This window comes from Syngnathoides biaculeatus, chromosome 14 (genome assembly GCF_019802595.1).
Source record: "Syngnathoides biaculeatus isolate LvHL_M chromosome 14, ASM1980259v1, whole genome shotgun sequence".
Lineage (NCBI taxonomy): Eukaryota > Metazoa > Chordata > Actinopteri > Syngnathiformes > Syngnathidae > Syngnathoides > Syngnathoides biaculeatus.
Genome location: NC_084653.1, coordinates 15,487,755 through 15,504,468, shown reverse-complemented (window position 1 = coordinate 15,504,468; position 16,714 = coordinate 15,487,755). Strand labels below are relative to the sequence as shown.

Below are 16,714 nucleotides of genomic sequence, written 5' to 3'. Positions count from 1 at the left end.
GATGATACAGAGGAGTCATGGGAGAAAGCTTTATGGTCAGATGAAACCAAAATTGAACTTTTTGGTCATAATTCCACTCACTGTGCTTGGAGGAAGAGGAATGATGAGTTCCATTCCAAGAACACCATTCCTACTGAGAAGCATTGGGGTGGTAGCATCATGCTTTGGGGGTGGTTTTCTGCACATGGGAACCAAGTGGCTGTTAACCAAGCAGGATTCCAGGTTATCTGAAAAAAAATGCAACATGGGTCAACAGAGGGTTAAGGAGAGGATGACCATTGCCATGTATCGTGAGATTTTGAGGAACAACCTCTTTCCCTCAGTCAGAGCTTAGTCGTGGCTGGGTCTTTCAAAACATGACGATGACCCCAAGCACACAGACATGAAAACCAAGGAGTGGAAATGGGACAGGAAATGTTTGACCTCTGTAATTGCAAACAAAGGCGACTGTACCAAATATTAACAATGGTTTTCTTAGGTGTTCAAATACTTATTTGCAGCTGTATCACACAAATAAATCATCAAAAAAATCATACATTGTGATTTCTGGATTTTTCTTCTTTTATTATCTCTCCCACAGTGGACATGCACCTACAATGAAAATTTCAGACCCCTCCATGATTTGTAATTGGGAGAACTTGCTATACTACACTAAAGCAGGGTGTTCAAATATTTATTTTCTTCACTGTAGATGTGAGTATTAGAAAAAGCACACTTTATACCAATTTGAACTCTTTTCATCGCAGGCGTGCTGGAGCCTATGCCACACCTCTTGCCCTTTATTTGGGCAAGAGGCGCTGCTGACACTGAATTGGTCACCAGACAACTGCAGGGCACATATAAACAACCGTTAGAACCATTAATATGAATATTTTACTGCATGTGTTAGGTTAGGTGTGTACCTTTGACACGAAGTTTTAAGTCTGTTTTCATGCTTTGACACAAAAATGATCAATTGTTGCCACAATATACAGACAATGTGTGTACAAAAAGCCCAATTTGTGACCTCAATACTAAATTGTGGTCACACTGTACAAATTTCTGGTGGCAGAAAAGGTCAAATGTGTGTACAAAACACATTTATGGGTTTAATATTTGCATCACAATCATGAAATACTGTACACATTTCATAAGACGGGTGGTACGGTGGATCAGTTGGTAAAGTGTTGGCCGAACAGTTCTGAGGACCTGGGTTAAATCCCGGCCCCACCTGTGTAGAGTTTGCATGTTCTCCTCGTGCTGTGTGAGTTTTCTTCGGGCACTCCGGTTTCCTCCCACATCCCAAAAACATACAACATTAATTTGACACTCTAAATTGTCCCGAGATGTGATTGTGAGTGTAGCTGTCTTGATGTGCCCTGAGATTGACTGGCAACCAGTTCAGGGTGTACCCCGCCACCTGCCCGTTGACAGCTGGGATAGGCTCCAGCACTCCCTGCGACCCTGGTGAGGATAAGTGGTCACGAAAATGGATGGATGGATGGATGGATGGATGGATGGATGGATGGATGGATGGATGGATGGATGGATGGATGGATGGATGGATTTCATAAGACGTCAGTATTAGAAAGGCACATCATAAACAGCAGTGATTTCCAAGGACTAGAAGTATGACAGAATATGAATTAATGTGTACTCGACTTACCAAACAGCAATGTTTGGGGATAATGACTTAATTATGGAAACAGTTTACTTTTGATGTCCACCGTTTTCGCCAACAAAACTAGTGCAAAGTGTGGTGTAACCATGTCGGTTTCCTGGCATGCTTTTGTTTTGAAGGCCTGATTGATCGAGGATACCAGAACTGTGGAGAGGTGTCTGTCTGCAGCATACAAGAGTGGAGGGTAAACATTACAAAGTACTATGTGAGAAAATGTGTGGTGAAATGAAAGTTAATAGTTGGGAGGGTAACGCAGACAGTAAAAGGCTGCCTGCACTGAATAAGACTTCTTGCCTTCGCCGGAAACCCCTATAAGAATAAAACATAGATAACAAAAGTTCAAGGTCTGTCATTCTTGAAAATCGCTCCCTACATCGTGTGGTCGCCATTTTGGGTTTTGGGTTAGCATCTGCTTGTAAAGGTTTCTTCTGTATGCACATGAGGACACATATTTTAGTGTTTAAACTTTTCTCTTGTTTTTGCTGGACATCTGTAAATAAAGTGTCTTAACCTGGATTTCCTCCAACCAACACTGTGGAGTTACGCTATCTTCAGCATCATCTTGATTTTCAGTTTAAATATGTTTTCTTTGCCTGGCAACCGGAAGTTATCACACCTCCGCACTACAACCGAAGTGCTGCATGAATATAGTCCAGGGCCATATATATATAAATAAACCAATTAAATAAGCCAGCCATCCATCCATTTTCTGTAGCAGTATTGTGGTTTTAGTAGGGAAGCCCAGACTTCCCTTTCCCCAGCCACTTCTTCCAGCTTTTCCTTGGGGATCATGAGGCATTCCCAGGCCAGCTGGGAGACATAGTCTCTCCAGCATGTCATGGGTCATCCCTGGGGTCTCCTCCCAATGGGACATGCCTTAAACACCTCACTAGGGAGGCGTCCAGGAGCCATCTGAAAACAGTTGCTACAGCCACGTCATCTGGCTAAAAGGGCAGCGGCTCTATTCTGAGCCCCTCCCAGTGACCGAGCTTCTCACCCTATCTCAAAGGGAGAGCCCGGACACCCTCCAACGGAAACTCATTTCGGTTGTTTGATCTTGTACTTCCGGTCATGACCCACAGCTCGTTACCATAGGTGAGGGTAGGAACATAGAACAACCAGTAAATTGAGAGCTTAGCCTTTCAGCTTAGCTTCTTCTCCACCACAAGGGACTGATACAAAATCCGGATCACTGCAGCGATCCACTCAATTGATCTACCGTTCCATCCATCTGTTACCCATGAACAAGATACTTGAAATCCTATACTTGGGGGCAGGATCTTATCCCCGACCTGGAGAGGGCACACCATCCTTTTCCAAATAATGACCATTGTCTCAGATTTAGAAGGACTGATTTTCATCCCAACTGCTTCACACTTGGCTGAGGTCAAAGTCATCAGTTCATTCCATGGGTGTGTATGGCAAGAAAACCAAATAACCAGTGAAAATAGATTATTGTGCTCCATACGGTTGCGTACAAGATGCACAAAGCTGGACAATTACCACAAGGGAACTGTGAGAGGTTTTTACCACATAATTTTTCACTTTGAAGATATGAGTTGTATTTTATGTTTTTGTTTTATCTATGGCATACACTTTGGCGTTAATAAAACAGTATCCCTCCCAAAATTATGTTGGAAAATTTGCAAATTACGACATCATTTCAGTATTCATGCACAGCTGTTGAAGGGAATGTCGACCTTTCCAAGATGGCCGCTACGTAAGCGCCTTTGGTGACTCGGCAGTTACAACACGATGGTTCAGCTCCGTCTTCATATCTATGGTCTGCTTCCTGCACCAGTTTGGAGTCTGGAAGAAACACCGGCGTCCACTACGCCAACTACTTAAGGAACCGCCGCCTCTCTTGTGATTCCGTGTATAGTGCGTAAATGCTATTGGTGAATGCAATTCTTTCGCGCCACCTGACGTCATATAGGCGTGCATTTTTTTTTCTTCGTACCGAGTGGAAAGGAGATGCACACGGCACTCGAGTGAGGTAACGACATAAAAAACGCATTTACTTTTCATTCACTCCCACAACATGGACTCGAGTCGCTTTCACTGGGCCGTACGCTACTATCCGCTACTTGAATGTCGACTAACAAACATTTACAGTAACAAACATGTCGTTCAAGGGCTATTCTTCTCTGCATTCATTTCCTGTATGCTGATCGGCTAGCTCTTGTTGCATTGTATTTTACAAGCTACTTTTTCTGTGATAATAGGCTACTCGCGAATGTCAACATAGAGGCTACTTGGTTGAATATGCCCTTATTCTGCCGTTCCGGCTATATTTTTGTTATGGCTTAGCCAATAATGACGCTTAATAATTGTGAATTTGACGGAAATTTCTTACGTTTTTGTCCTCGCCACGTGCAGCGAATGTAGCAAACTTGTGCCTATAATTATGAGTGCCTTGTTGAGAATGTGTTCATTTATGGTGATGGCGCATGTTGCTTTTTAAGACGAGTAGTAGTCATTCGTTTGGTACTTCATCTAAGCCCCACCGGTCTATTTAGGGGCCGCATTAAAGATTGAATTTGCATCGCACTGGTTCAATTACCCACCAAGTTTTGATACGGGCCGGGATAGGTTCAAGGATCAGAGGTTTGGGCATAGTGACCTTCCGGGAAGGGGAGGTAAATGTCACGGGTTTTTTTTTTTTTTTTTTTAACGTCTTAAAGCAATTTGTATGAACGAGAAGCATATCACTTATTGTGAGAGTCTGACTAAATAATTACATTTGAAAAAGGTCATGTAAATGTTGAGCCACGTGTCAAAATGCAAGTTATTATGGAGATGCAGGACAGATAGGCAACAAAATTGGCTCGCTAACTTTAGAGTGGGCGCTTAAGATGCTATTCCAGAACTCCTAAACTGTTCGCAATAAAAGTATAGAATAGACTGGGTTAAGAAGAACATACTTGTATAGTATCAGTCAGTCTGTTAGTGGTTGTACTGTACCTCTGCTAGTCAATCCTATGACTCCAAACAAAAACCCCTTTTACTTCAAGTTTTTGGCATTGTGACAGTCAAATGTCTGAGCTCTAATTTTTAAATTGTAACACATTAAAGCTGCTCGAGAGGTCAGCCGGTTTTTGCAGAATTCCGATGTGTGTCGTGCATCTGCACTTGCAAGGGTGCAGCACAAGGAATGAAATCCCAGATTACAGAAAGACCAGTAATGAACAAATGAAAAACAAATTATTTACTTAAATTCCAGTTATTTGGATTAGCACTGCAGTTTAGACTATGTCCACTGGGTGAAATGAATGTTTCTCTATTTCTCCCAGTCATAGGGAACTTGTCTTAATGCAATTCAATTAAGTGGCAAACCCCTGTATATTTGTGGTTCACAAGTCATCATAGTTGTTTTTTTTTTTTTTTTTTTTGTGACTCATCTCCCCAAATTTCATTGCCCTACGAAACAGCAACTAGTGAACCAGAAATAGTCCCAGAAAAGGGCATCTTATGTCTTATCATTTGGAAGCAAACGTAGTCTGCAAAACGTGTATGAAAGAAGCTGCGAAAAAGACGAGCGTATCCGCGTAAAATCACCAGACAATGAAGCATCCATTGAGTTCAATACCGCCGTGCTCCCTGTACCACTCTTGTAATCTCAACAAAACAATGCCTTGGATGGCGTAGCGATCTTAATGGCAATTGAAGTGCTTACGATCTTAATGGCAATTGAAGTGCTTATATTTTTACGTTCGCTCCATTAACTAAGCAGGATGATAAGATGGTAGGTTGCTGGTGATGGAAAAGTGCTTCACCAGTTGTTTTTGTTAGTATTAGCAGCTACTTTTGTTACATGAGCAGTCATACAAATATTTTGACTGGACCGGCTGTGACGGTTTTAGCTATCTGATCCATAGAGTTGGGAATGGTCAGTGTGGCATTCTCAAGAATAACTCTTGTGTTTCATTTATTCACTCAATTTCACTCAATTTACAGGTCACTGCACAGTATTCATTCTACGTGAGATGTTTCTGTTTTTTTTGTTTTTTCATGATTTCCCACGGACTGGGCATGTTTAAGTACATTGCTGCCACAGAAGGGCTAAGTGATGACTACCGATACCAGAGCCAGCCATTTCCATATGGCTCATCCTCACTAGGATTGTGGCTCCGCTGGAGCCTATCCCAGTTTTCTCTCAGCGAGAGGTGGCGTACACCCTGAAGTGGTCACCATCTATACAAACAAACAGCTATTTGTACTCACATTCAGAGAATTTAGTGATCAATTAACCTCCCTTGCATGTTTTTGGGAAGTGGGAGGAAAAGCTGGTACGGGGAGAACATGCAGACTCCACACAGCCAGTGCTGGATTTGGATCTGGGGTCACCAGAACTGTAAAGCAGATGTGCTAACCACCCAAGGAAGATCCAAACTCAAATAAATACATTAAAATGAATATTGAAGCCATAATTTATTACTAATTATGATTTTAGAGTAATGATAATATTGTATGTGGCAGCTCAAATTGTGATCACCATTAAAATTCTGATTGTGCAGCCCAAGTCACAAGTATATACTATTCATCCAATGTGGAAAGACAACTAATATTACTGCACTTTACGGACCAATCCTCTTTAGTCATGTAGACCAACCGGTTAAAACGTTTGCTTTACAGAAACAGTTCTGTGGACCAGGGTTCAAATACCAGCCCTGTATATGTGGAGTTTGCAGGTTCTACCCGTGCCCGTGTGGGTTTTCTCCAGCCACTCCGGTTTCCTCCCACATCCTGAGCATGTGCATTGTAGGTCAACTGTCGAACCTAAATTGCCCAAATGTTTGAATGGCTGTTTTGTTTGTGTGCCCTGCGATTGGCTGACAAACAGTTCAGGGTTGATGCCTGGCAATGATCAATGTCATTTCTATTCAGTTTAATTTGGAAAGATGATTGACGATATGAGTGTTATGAGCGAGGACACAGATTAAATTAATCGTGGAAGTCAAGGCACCATTGTACCGCCATCTTGTTTTTGCTGCCTTACCTCGGTGAAGGTCACTCTCGCTGACTGCTAAGGTATCTGGTAAACATACACCAGGCTGCCGTGTTCATTGTATTTCACACACTGTCCACAATCTGCTCAGAGTCACAACCTTCCCACACTTTCCTGCAAGTCCCCGGTTCATTTTTGACTCTTTGATCATTTTTATGCAGTGTAATGCGACAGCCCAGTAACAAAGACTCTTGAAGGATTAGGATGGTATTCTCGCAACCCCCACACCCCCCTAATCTTTCCACAATAGGTGTTTGCTTTAGTCTTGGAGGCCCACATTTTAGATTTTTTTTTTATTTGTTTTCATCATTGTTTAAAAAGAACGTATTATGTTGGGTTATAATTATTTTATGTATTGGGTGGATGGTGAGAGCGTTCTCCTCACAGTTTTGAGTGTTGGGGATCAAATCCCAGCCCTGCCTGTGTGGAGTTTACATGTTCTCCTTGTGCCTGTGTGGGTTTTCTCTCCAGTTTCCTCCCACATTCCCAAAAAATGCAACTTTAATTGGACACTCTAAAATGCCCCGAGGTGTGATTGTGAGTGTGAATGTTTTTTTTTTTTTTTTTTTTTCTCCTTCTTTCCTGTGTTCCCTGCGATTGGTTGGCAACCACTTCAGGGTGTCCTCCTCTTGGCTGGTGACATCTGGGATAGGCTGCAGGACTCCTTGGACCCTTGTTAGGATAAGCGGCTAAGAAATTGGATGGATTGCATAGAAATAACTTTAAAGAGAAGAGTCACCAAAGCTAGACGCCCTCAGAAAGATGATTCTGTCTCAGGACCTGTCCCAGTCAGTCGATGCAGAATCCAAACAGCAAAAACCTCAGATTTGGTCTGTCACCTTGCCCTGTCTCTAAGTAAAGGAGGGGTTAAGACAAGTGGCAGTATGACAGGCCTACATATACTTTATCTGCGTAGCTACTGTACAATATGGAGCTCGGCAAGTGCCATTAAAACAAATGTAACAATCAATTATTTCTCCCTAATTTAGCTTTTGAGGAAATAAGGTTGGTGATTGTTGTAAAATATCAATGACATCACTTAATCAACTGACTCACTTTTCATCACCCTACAATTGACTATAAAACGGCTTTAACTGTTCAACCCCTTAGTTATGATGTCTAGAATGTGTGTTGGCTCTTAAATCTGACAGCCCTACGTGAATAGTTTCCAAACATTGCTTGGTTTAAAATATCCTTATAATGTTGTCATACAACAGTGCACTTGCATCGGAATAAATGTTATATCTCACAGGACCACAACAGCTCTAGCACCCCAAAATTATATTCAACCGCTAATATAATACGCTTAAAAATCTCCAATTTAATCAAGTGTCATCAATTAAAATGATGCAAGCAACGCGGCTAAGTGCCACACATCCTTGCATACCTCTTGACCTCAAGCAATCATATGCGCTGCACTGTGACATGCACGCATCCATCCACCAATCCTTCTATTTTCCAAACCGTTTATTCTTACTAGGGTCACAGGCGTGATGGAGTCTATCCAGCCTCTCCCAATTTGAGAAACAGGGCTGGCCTTAAATGAGTTAAACACGGCGGCTGTTGTTGCAGGTGTATTGTAAACATAAAAAAAGACAATGTCCTAAAACCAGTTATCTTCCAAATTTATGTGGACATCTCCACACGTGGACGCTGCAACTTCTGTAAATACACTATTACAATGATCAAGTGAATACAGTATTTAGGATTTCGTTGACATGCAAGGTAGGATAGGTGTTCTCCTCTCGCTTCCTTATTTTCACCCAATCGCACATCATGCAGTAGTGCCACTGGGTCATGGGTCTCAAACGACAGGTAGGTGTGTATACAGCTCCTAAAAAAAATAATAGTTTGGGGCGGACCATGTAATCTGTCTCTTATAATGTAACAAAAGATCTGTGTACGTATGACAGGGGTGCTAAATGTGTCGATGTGCGCGTCGGACGGCTGCCGCGTCGGCTCGCCGGCAAACGATGCCGCATAGACGGCGGCAGCTATGAATAACGCTGCTGGCAATGGCGCACTCAGCCACGTGCTACGACGACACCGTAAAGCGGCCCGGCTCGGCGCCGTAATAAGCCACCTCGGCTGCAAAAATGAGTCACCCCGACCGACAAGGCTGGTGGCTGGATCGGCCTTCCCAGCCTTGTCGACATGGCCGAGCCCCAGCTTGGCCTTTTCGGCCTTGTCGGCCCGGGTGGCTCGTCGCAGCGCCAGACCGCGATGGCTCATCTCCTCCGCGGAATTGGATCAGACAGGGAGGCAGTTTGGCCGTGATCGCATATCATATGAATATGGCTCGAAACAATAGGGTAATATTGCCTTGGTAACTTCACTCGATTGTGAGATGTTCTCTTCTTCGAAAAGAGCTTCCGTGTCAGAAAGGGTGTGTTCGTTTCCTACAGTAGGGTCCACCGTGTGTTTTCAATGGCGAATGTCCCGGGTGATGTCACGGACAGGGCATGCAGCCACTATGGCGACCACTTGCATTTCGTCGAATGACACTTCCGCAACTTTGCACATGGATGACGCGTTTTCCGCTCATATTTATTTTTTCGTATAGACATTGAAGTGAATAATGTTATATGTATTTTTCCATTACAATATCGATTTTAGAATGTTTATAGACCTTTACACTTGACCTTTAAAACATATTACTGTGCTAGTGAGCTTGCTAATAATGTGTACAGTACATGGAAAAAGGTAGAACAACTTGGCAAGCCAGTATAGAATAGCAGCACGTACAGTATAAAGTATCTAGTATTGATATAAAGGATCATGTCTGCTTTTTCTGGCAGTGTGACAAAAGCAGGCCCCGTGTTGTGGAGAGGGCCCCTCTGTTGTCAGGCAATGAGGAGCCACTGACGAAGGCTTGGATAGATACTGATCTCCTCCACTTTTTAATGACCTCTTCCTGAAGTGGGACAAGCCCGTCATGAAATTTATCTGCTTATCACGTAAAACGCTAACCTGTTTAGTTACATATTTTGTAGCTTTTTCAAGCTGCGACGCACTGGCAGCCCAACAACATTAACATTCTCCACTTTGCTAAACAAGTTTTGTTGCATATCCTCAACACTAGCTCAATTGAAATACATTTATCAGTTTAAATAGTTCCATACTTTCTTTTTTTAACTTGAAGAATATTTTACAGTGTGGGACCATCAAACATAAAGTGTATTTTTTTTTTTTTTAATAATGTTTTTATGGGCGGCACGGTGAATCAGGTGGAAAGCATTGGCCACACACAATGACGTAGAATAAAAACTGCGCCTGCTGCATCCATTATTGGTTCTGCCATGGTCAACAGCCGCTGACTTCTGGTCAGGGCAAAAAGTATGGTAAATATACACACATTGTTATGGAAAATGATGTGATGAATATATAATAATTAATTATGAAGGTTAAGCGGAACAGACCGGTGAAAAAGTTACTTCTTTGCAACCACCTGCATGGTTTTGACAGCCAACAGGGAAACAAAAAAGATAAACCTAACCTATTCAAATTAAATTCGATTTTACTATGTTTCATAATGTACAATTATAAGAATGTCAAATTTAACGTAAAATAGTACCCAAAGTAATGTTTTGCCCTGACCGGGAGTTGACCACGTGAAAGGGGCCTGTGCGCAGTTCAATTTTAATTGTACGCCATTGGCCTCACAGTTTTGTGTGGAGTTTGCATGTCGTCCCCGATCCTGCGTGGCTATTCTCCCAGCACTTCGGTTTCCTCCCACATCCCAAAAACATGCAACATTAATTGTACACTCTAAATTGCCCCTAGGTGTGATTTGTGAGTGCGAATGTTTGTCTCGATGTGCCCTGCGATTGGCTGGCAACCAGTTCAGGGTGTACCCTGCCGTTTGGCCATTGACAGCTAGGATAGGCACCAGCACCCCCTGTGACTCTTGTGAGGATAAGCGGCTAAGACAATGGATGGATGGATAGAAACGTGGCATCTTAGCAGTAAAAATAAACTTTCCCCCTGATGAGCTCTTTACAGGCATGTGAACACATACAAAGGTGACACCTAGTGGTGAACTGTGACCATCTTGAAAATACACGAATTAGCCCTTCTACATCTTATTTATAATCAGAAGTTTTAAGTTTAAATAATATTTTTGTGTAAATGAGTTGATACACAAATGTTAAGATCCATTACATTTTGAGATGTTAAAATCTTAAAGATGTGTTAAAATCTTAAATTAATTACGAATGACTAATGTTGATCAGGTAGACATCTGTCAATAATTTAACAAGAAGCCGTGATTTCAAATGTAAATTCACTCCATATAAAATAATTGACTTTTTAGTCCCCTACTGCCTCTTGCAAACGTCTTGTTCCAAGGAAAATATTTTGCAATTGTAGTGGTTACGGAAAGTATTTAGACCCCCCTTAAATTTGTCACTCTGTTATCATGGAGACATTTCTAAAACTATTTAATGGTCAGATGACAATGATGGTCTGGGGTTGGTTAAAATTCATAGTTGCATTGTTAACATGTTTTGTAATACATGCACATAACTTCCAGCAAGTTTTGAACCAAAATTTAGCTAAATATATTGTGTGTGTGTGTGTGTGTGTGTGTGTGTGTGTGTGTGTGTATGTATATATATATATATATATATAAAATTATTATTATTTTTTTTTTTATTGTATTTTATGGTGCATATTGGGGACTCCTGGAAACATACCCGAAGCTCAACACACCGGGGTGTGGTTACTCTATCCAACACCAGGGCTACCAGAAGTGCAATTTACTCTACAATGGGAACCATTTTTTTCAGATACTGTTAAGTCCAGGCATTCCGATTTTTCCGACACTCATTATATCAGGCTTCGTTTTTATCGCGGTTCCACTATATTTACTTTTGCGGGCCAGATTTAGCCCCCTGGCTATGAGTTTGACACCTGTGGTGTAGAGTCCTGACTGGATTATTCTCGTGAAACAATTGTATCTGCTAGTAGTTCGACATGTAGCTGGTAATGCATTTCATTTCAAATGTGGCTACCTGACGTGCGCACACACACACACACGCACACACACACATGGCCACGGTGCCTCGCTAGATCCTCTACAAATAAGCTGAGCTCCTGGACCTCAAAGCATTTTGTGGTCTTACTTTGGCTCAAGGGTGTACATTTGTTGGAGTGTTTTGACAGGAGGTAAGGGCCACTTCCCATAGTTTTTAGTTTGTGTTGTTCACTGGAAATTGAACTGATTATTCTATTTGCTTATTTTTATTCTGTTGTTTATCCTCATAAGCAAATAAGGGAGCACATAGTAACCGGTACAAAACATTTCCAATAAAATGTACTCGACAGCTAACGGAATGCTAAAGGGAAAGTCAATTCTGTTGTGATGGTTTGTCACAGTAGAAAGTATAAAGTGGGTAAGAAGGGACATTATTTATTTTTGAAAGAGCTGATTGTGTATCATTGTTCTTGATCAACGTAACAAACATTCAAAACAATGCAGGACAAACCACAACCTTGGAAACATGACAACAGCATTTATGGCTAATGCGTCTTCTTGATGCCTGTTTTTCTCTCATGTAAACTATAAATTGCTGAGCTATACCTTTACCTTAGTTTGTATAGTTTGCAAATGTTAAGCCCGTTGACCTAATTGTGCTTAAATACTGTGATCAAAACTTGGTACCCGGCCCCTTGTGCAATCCAGTAAATTATAATTTTATGGAGTGGTCATTGAAGTATTTCAAGTTAACTGAAAAGGTGGAACACATATTGTACGTTAAATCACTTTATTTTAAATATAATCTAATTTCTTGAGGGTGTTAGCTTTATAATCATCCAGTGATTAAAAATGTAAATCTCCTATCAGTATTCAGTGAATTTATGAGTTTCGCTATTTGAATTGAACTACTGAAATACATTTTGACAGTAACGATGTTGACGTTTGAGGCAACTGTAAATGTAGCTGCCAGTAAAATATAAAGCAACTGACCAATAGAGGTACGTATCTAACCATCTGTAGACATTTATGCCTGTTATTCAATAAGACTATTTATCCAGTAATTTTCAAACAAACTGTTGCACAAAGGGCTTTACACAGTAAAAACAAGCTAAGCAAACAAACCCATTGCCAACAACATCCACAGGAATCCCCCCCACATCTCTCAGACATAAAGCACTGAAAGGAAGGCAACTAAAACACAAACTTACTTTCAACAATACAGTATGCTGTAGAGAAAGACTAGAGGGGGAGGCTTAAAAAATATTGGCTATCATCGAAAGCAATAATAGTAATGAAAAGATGGTAAGAAAATAGTTCAAAACAAACAAGCAGCTGCTCTCAGATCTTCAGGAAGGGTGTTCCACTGGGTTGGGGACACAATAATAAAGCATGCTTCGGTATGAGTTTTTGTTCTGACGTTTGGGTATATTAAGAGACCTCAATCCGAAGACATGACCGTTTGGATGGCTCCCTAGTTAAAATGATATCTAATGAATAATGGGGAATAAGACCGTTAAGGGTTTAAACAGTGAAAGGATTTTAAAATCAATCCTGATGCACACGGAACCAGAGCGGTGTGATGTGAGCTCCCTTTTTGGTCATTGTCAGCACTCACACTGAGTTTTGGAGTAGCTTTAGTGGTACAATATTATTTGTAGGAAGACTGTAAAGAAAATCATGGAGATAACCAATTCCACAATTCACAAAACCCGAAATTAGTGTCACTGTGTTGGCTTTAGAGTGAAATGGACACACTTTGGCAATGCTTTTAAGATGGTAAAATAATGTTCTTCGTGATATGTCTGATATGGTGTTTAAATTTTATTCTTACTTTTTAAAATGGCATTGATCTCTTCATTATTGGGGTCCATAATATGTAAGCAATTTTTCTTCATAAGGGACTCAAATGATAATGGCATTTTCTTGAAAGAAATGTGAGACCACTTCACATCACATTTCCTATGTTTTTCCCCTCCCCTCCCATTTTCCTGCAGTCCCATGCTTGAAAGTGACTTGAAAAACAAATGAATTGGTCATGTGAGAATCATAAGAAGCAGCTTAGGGTTTAAACATCAGATCTTTCCTTTTGTAAGAAATAACTGGTATCAAGCTGTCATCATTGACCTGGAATTGACACCTTGGGCATGACCACTGAGACTGTTGAGTAGCATTACAAACATGAACTTTTGATTGCAATAAATGGGCTGTGCATCGAAATAAAAGGGGAACGTTCCATCCATCCATTTTCTTCCGCTTATCCAAGGTTGGAGGAATGGGGTAGTAGCTTTAGCTTTAGCAGGGCTGCCCAGACTTCCTTCTCCCCAGCCACTTCATCCTATTTATCCATTTTTTTTCTGTCACCTTTTTGCAGTTTTTGTGCTCAAACTCCATAAGTTTCCACAAGGGGGCGCCAAAGTCCTGCTAATAGCAAAGTCAGAATTGGTGTCAAAGAAGTAAATTATAATTCTAGGGCTGCTTGATTATGTCAAAAATAATTATCATAATTATTTTAATCAATATTGTAATCATGATTAGACCATGTTAGGGACAATTTTTTATTTCAATTTATTGCACCACTTTTTTTAACAAAAAATAGGTAACACTTAAAAAGAATTCTTTAAGAAGTATAAATGGTGGATAATCTTTTAAAAATATACACAAAACATTCTACTAACTACTAATTTATTGGAAGCAAATATAGTTTGTGCATAAAACACAATAACATCAGGCTTGCAGGGATTGCGTTTTCATTTGAAAATCCCTGTCGTCAGTATTTTGAAGTTGGCACGGGTGCACAGGGCAGTGAAGCCTGAACCATGCGTTTGCTCCATTGTGACTGGCTGACTAGGTCACTGGCGCTGTTGCAAATGAAGCACTTTTCAGAGGCGGCAGTGTCTGCATTTTAAATGTAAAAAATTGGCGACTATTAAGCTCATTCAATCATGGCAGCCAAAATCACGATCACGATTAAAATTCGAGTAATTGTGCAGCCCTGCTGTATTGCCAAAAGTATTCGCTCACCTGGCTTCACTCACGTCTGGGGCCTCATGTAAAAAGATTGGTGTGGCTTCCCAACCGAAACATGGCGTACACTTAAATCTAGAAAACTTGATCAGCACAAAAACATCCAGACGTATAAATCTGCTCATACACAAGAATCCAAGCACATTTCCTTTTTACAGTACATCCCTATCAACATTTTGGAGTAGCTGAACCCTCCCAGTCCACGCCTACATTTAAATGTCTATCATATTTAAATGGACCTTGTACCTGAGATCGCACTCTCTGCGCAATCAGAAGAACAGAAATTGAGCGAGAAAAAAAATGAGTACGCTGTTCAATAAAGTGGAGGCCCGCAAGAGAATCCCCTTTGACACGCTGTCTGTCCTCTGGCGTTAACAACACGTGAAAGAGGAGTGAATGGGACGGCGTGTGCGCGGCTCTCAATGCCGTGGGGTCAGAACAGTGTGCACGCGCTGAAATGAAAATGAAGTGGTCTAACAAAAAATTGGATGTGAAGGGGAGGACAGCTGACCACGACCTAAGTGTGGCCAAAACAGGCTGAGGCACCGGTGAAGAGGGCATCGCTCTGTTTGAGGAGAGAGCCACTGCAATCATGGCTGACATTGCTCTCTCAGCGGTGGCGGTACCTCATGTGGGTGACTCCGATTACCCTCAAGGTAAATACCATCTGTTTTCATAACTCATAACAAATGTGTTCATGGAGTAACCAATAGTCAGCCCTATAAGAAAGATTCATGCGGAAATGTTGTATGGTATTTAGTTTGTAATCGTTTATATTCAATGCAAGCATATCAAAGAGGATATCAAAACTTTTACTTGTGTGTGATTACCAACTTGATTTTTGATCAACTAATTTATACACAGGAGAGGACATACAGTCGCAGCCACATCCTACGCGCTGCTGGAATTCTTCCACCTTCCCAAGCATCTCTGACACAGTTACGTGCCAACAACTGGATGCTTGCCCGACTGGCCATCCTCACCCATGCTGTGTTAGTGTCACAGGAAGAAGAGATTGTGAGGACAATAGGTGGCACAAATGATTACCTTGATCAATTGATAGGTGTCCTCACACATATTATTGATTAATTAAATACACTGATTAAGCAATGAATTCTGACTCCTTCCCTCTTTTATCAAAATTTTCAGGGCATGAATTGTTCATCTGCTAATTGTTCATGTAGCAGAATTTGCAAAGGTGACATACACTACATGTACTCTTCCGGTGCATTTTTTTCCCTGATGTGAAATAATCTGCAGTCTTTATTTTCAAACTTAATCTTGTAAAGTGAGCTCGTAATGATATTACAGTGTTCTGTAATCACAGTTAGCTGATCAGTCACAGTTTAAACTATGAATATAGGTCATTATAAAGCTCTTTCTGTCAGGGCTGCACTTTTTTCATTACTTTTTTTTATAGCCATAATATCAAATTGCAACTTCAAGACTTTTTTTTTTTTTTGTTCCATTTTCCAAGTTGTGAAGCAAGAGATGCCTGTAATCAAGAAAACACAGTAGGGCCCTGTGACTAGTTTGAGGGTGTGATCTTAAAATAGGACTGTTTTACCCTACCCTATCAGTAGTGAGGTTCATAGGTCACCACTGCCTCGTGTTTATAAACACTGTCGATAGCCGTGAAGTAGTTTTCTCACCGAACTTAAAGCGAAACTTTCAGTCAGTGTCATTGCACATAATTTTACGCCTCTCATTCAACATCTTAGGAGGTAGGTATTTCAACTTCATTTTCCTTCATACACTTTCAAATGGGAACAAAGTCACAGGTCAGGAAACAACTTTATGTACTGACAATACTACTCTTGATATTTGGACAACTCAGACTGGAACCAATTTGCTGTATTTGCATAGAAATTTATTTTACCGTTGCTTTACTACTATTGCACCAGTTTTATTGGGATAAAGAAATCATTAAGGAGACAAGAGTCAGAAGAATGGGGGATATTGTTTGCTGGTTCATGGCAACTTTGTACTTATCCAATATCTGTGATCTGATCAAAAACATGCTGCCTTGTACATTAAGGCATGG

At 40.9% G+C, this 16,714-nt stretch overlaps 1 protein-coding gene across 2 annotated transcripts in view; it reads left to right on the top strand.

The window, feature by feature from the left end:
* The first annotated feature begins 3,467 nt into the window (after nucleotides 1-3,467).
* The window catches only part of slc39a10 (solute carrier family 39 member 10), a 37,601-nt gene continuing 24,354 nt past the window's right edge, over nucleotides 3,468-16,714 (top strand). Inside the window, exon 1 of one of the 2 annotated variants that reach the window (XM_061840718.1) lies at nucleotides 3,468-3,656. The gene's annotated coding sequence lies outside the window, so the exon portion shown is untranslated. Of the gene's footprint in view, nucleotides 3,657-11,705; nucleotides 11,835-16,714 lie in introns of those variants that run through there. The other variant, XM_061840719.1, reaches the window with a different exon arrangement.